A 3,591-nucleotide genomic window follows, 5' to 3' on the forward strand; every position below is an offset into this window, starting at 1 on the left:
CACATCACCAGGAGAGGGTGAAATGACTGCTTGGGGGACTCAGAGGCAGGCCCCCTGGCTTCCCTGTGCTCATCCAATGACTATTGAATGTATGGGGGGTGAGGGGGGGAGAGCAGGCAGCTTCCAGGTGCTGGGGACAGGGCAAACCGTGAACAAAATCAAGCCCCTGCTCGCCCTCATTCTCGGGGGAAACAATGGAAATAATTATGAGTGAAAATAACTATGGCGTGAAGGCCAGGGAGTGCTGATGAGAGATGGGTGCTCAGAGGTGCCACAAGGCTTCTTGCTTCTCGTCGGGGGGTGGACATTGGAGCACAGGTATGTGGACGCAGGGGCTTGGCTATGCGTTTGCACACACCTCAGGTGGGAGGGTCTGAATTCCCCCCCCGGGGCTGGAGGAGCCAGGACCAGTGGCGGCGTGGGAAAGAAAGCCAAGGCGTATCTGACTCCAGGTGAAGGCCACCCGAAATTAGGATCAGAGTGACACTGAATATCGAGATTCTGGGGAGACGATTAATATCTTTACAGTGTATCTTCCCATCCAGGATCGGGGCATGACTCTTCATTTTCCAGGATTTTTTATGGTTGCTAACATCCATTTCATAAAGTTTAATAATTGTCTACAGGTAGGTCTTGCACAGTTCTTATTAGATTTGTTCCTAGAGAGGGCGTGTGTGTTTCCTCGTTATGAATGGGAGTTTTAATTACATGTTAGAGTGGGTTATTATGTAGTAAAGGAAATTATTAAATTTTAAGTGTTGTGCAGGTGTCTACCTACTTCCCCTTGACTGATGTCTCATATCAGTTTTGTTATTTTGTTAGCTGATTTTCTAGGGAAATAATACAATAAGATTGCCTATAATAATGACACTCTTCCTTATTTGAAATTTTAATCCTTTATTTTTTTTTGCCTTATTGCATTGGCAGGGACATTGAGTAAAATGTTGTGTGGCAGGGTGATCCAGAGGGCACCCTTACCTGTTCAAGAGGGAATGGTTTTGTATTTCACCAACAGGCCTCATGTTTGTTAAACATCAACTACTAGGTTATGACTTTATTTCAGCAGAAACAGGTGTTTAATTTTATGGTGCTTTTGAAATCCCTATTGAAACAATCACATTTTATTTTCTTCTCTTATTTGTTAACCTGGTGAAATTTATTCATATATCCTTCTGACATGGAACAGTGAAATATCTTTGGCACTAATATTTTGATACACTATTAGGTTTGATTTGCCAACATTCTGTTCAGCATGTTGATAGCTATGTTTATGAGTGAATATGGCCTACTATTTTATTTTAATTTTAGTTTTGATGTCAGGGTTATGCTCACAGACTAAGGAGAATTGATTTCCATCTTGCTCTATGTTCTGGAATAGTTTATAGATCATAGCTAATGTAATTTTTAAAAAAATTTTGGTGGCACTTGCCATAAACTACTAGAGTTTATTTCCTTTTTCAGGGACAGGTCTTTGGATACCTTTTTAATTTCTTATATATTTCTTCTATGTTTATTTCTCTATTTAGGCTGCCTACCTCTTCTTAAATCAATTTTAATAATTTATATTTTCCTAAGAAGTCATTAATTTCATCTCGATGCTTACTTCATTGATATTAAGCTGTGCCTAGCATTCCTACATTTTTAGTATTGATCTTATTTATAGTTCCTTGCCTTCTTTCACCTTCTAAGTTATTTTAAAATATCTTCTCTCTGATTTTCTTGGTAAGGGTTGCCAGAAAATTATCTACTTTATTGGTCTTTTCAAAGGACCGTCTTTGGTTGCATTGATCAAATTTACTTGATTTGTTTTGTGTGCGTTCTATTTTATTAGTTTCTGCTGTCATCTTACTTAATTGCTCCTTCAGTTCAGAGAGTGACTTGTTTTGTCCTTTCTGTCTTGTTTGGATCCATGCTAAGCCCCTTTCTTGACAACCTTTGTGGTTTTCTAATAGATGCATTTGGGACCACAGGTTTTTCTCTGAGTGAGTGGGCTGGCTGAGGCTAAGGATGGGTGCTCCCTAAGCTGGGACAAGATGGTGCTCGTCCCCGAGCCGCCTGGGCACCCACGCTGTGAGCCGGGCCCTGGTGCAACATCAGATCAGACTTGTTTCTGCCACACAAATCAAGTTTCAACAACCCCGAAGAGGTTTTTAAGCAGGGAAGCAGCTCATCCCAGCACTATCTCTTGTTGGCTTAGCTTACAACATGCTCTGTTCACCTGTGTGCGTGCGTGTGCCAATCATCTAAATGCCCGAGCATCTGCTGTGCTCAGATTGTGACAGTGAAGCAGACGCGGTTCTGTCTTCAGAGTGTTCACAGTCTGGTGTGTGTGTGTGGGGGGGGGGGGGGGGCGGATATATAAATAGGCAATTTCAGTAAATGAAGTAAGTGCTACGAGTCTCAGTATTTTACCATCTGAGAGGAGAGAGGGACTTAGTCTGCATGGGGGTGAAAGGGACTAGAAATAAGGGAGGTCTCACCGGGGAGATGCCCAGGCTGAGGGTGGATGTCGTTCCATCGGGGGTTCATGTGGCTCGAGGGAAGGGAAGTAAAGGAAGATAAGAAAGAGCTGAGCTCAGTGTGGCTGGAGCGACAAGCTCATCCAGGGGTGGGGCTCGGGGTGGTCCTGGAGAGGCAATGGTGAAGCCACCAGAGGGGCCCAGAGGGATGCCGAGGCGTTTGGACGCCACCCTGTGCTGTCCTGGCAGAGGTGCACCCAGTGAGGGGGCTGGGTGGCGAGATGGAAGTTCGGGAGACCGAGGAGGAGGCTCGAGTCGTTCTGCTGGAAGATGGTGGGCAAGTGGGTCCCAGCGCCACCTGGGCCCGGGCTGCTCCCAGCTTTGCATCGGCACAGCTGTGGGCGGGGGGCGGGGGGGCCAGGAAGGCACCCAGCATCCGCTCATTCTCCCACAGGCACCTGCTCCTGAATCAGCTGCTGACGGCCCGATCCGTCTCCCAGGAGAGGCGAGTGGGCGTCGCTCGGAGATGGGCTCATTCCCGCCTCCCTCCTGGGTTCTGTGACCTGACGGGCCGCTCGCCTCTCATACTCGGTTTGCTCGTCTGTAAAATGGGCAGTTGGGAGGGTTCTGCACTGGTGCCATGAAGTCCTTGTTACACATCAATGCTCTCGCTGAAACCTCAGCATAGATTTTCCAGTTCCCCGACTGGGCTCTGAGGCACATTTATTAGTTTTGATTTTCCCTTAAAAAGGAAAATGGTCCGTGTGATGTAATGAGATGGTTTATGTATTTAATTTAAGGGGAAAGGGGGGGGGAACCTGCTACCAAAGGGGTCCTGCCCCCTCAGCGATGCCCTGTTGGCGGCTGGCACAGCCTTACAGGCTTCCTTTGTTTGCCGCCTCCCCCTCGCAGGCTAATGACATTCCGGAAGGCGGCACAGGAGAGCTTCGGGTTTCCAAGGCAACCGGGCACCAGCAAGAATGAGACTTGTAGCCGGGAAGGCTGTGGATTTACTCCCCGTTGCTCAGGGAGCGGGGCTGGTGCAGAGACTGGGGCGGGGGCGGCGGACTTGCTGCTTCTGGTCAGTCTCAGGCGAAGGAGGGGCTGCGATGCCCGAGCTGCTGTCCGGGAG

This window comes from Myotis lucifugus, unplaced genomic scaffold, assembly GCF_000147115.1.
Source record: "Myotis lucifugus unplaced genomic scaffold, Myoluc2.0 scaffold_208, whole genome shotgun sequence".
NCBI classification, from domain to species: Eukaryota; Metazoa; Chordata; class Mammalia; order Chiroptera; family Vespertilionidae; genus Myotis; species Myotis lucifugus.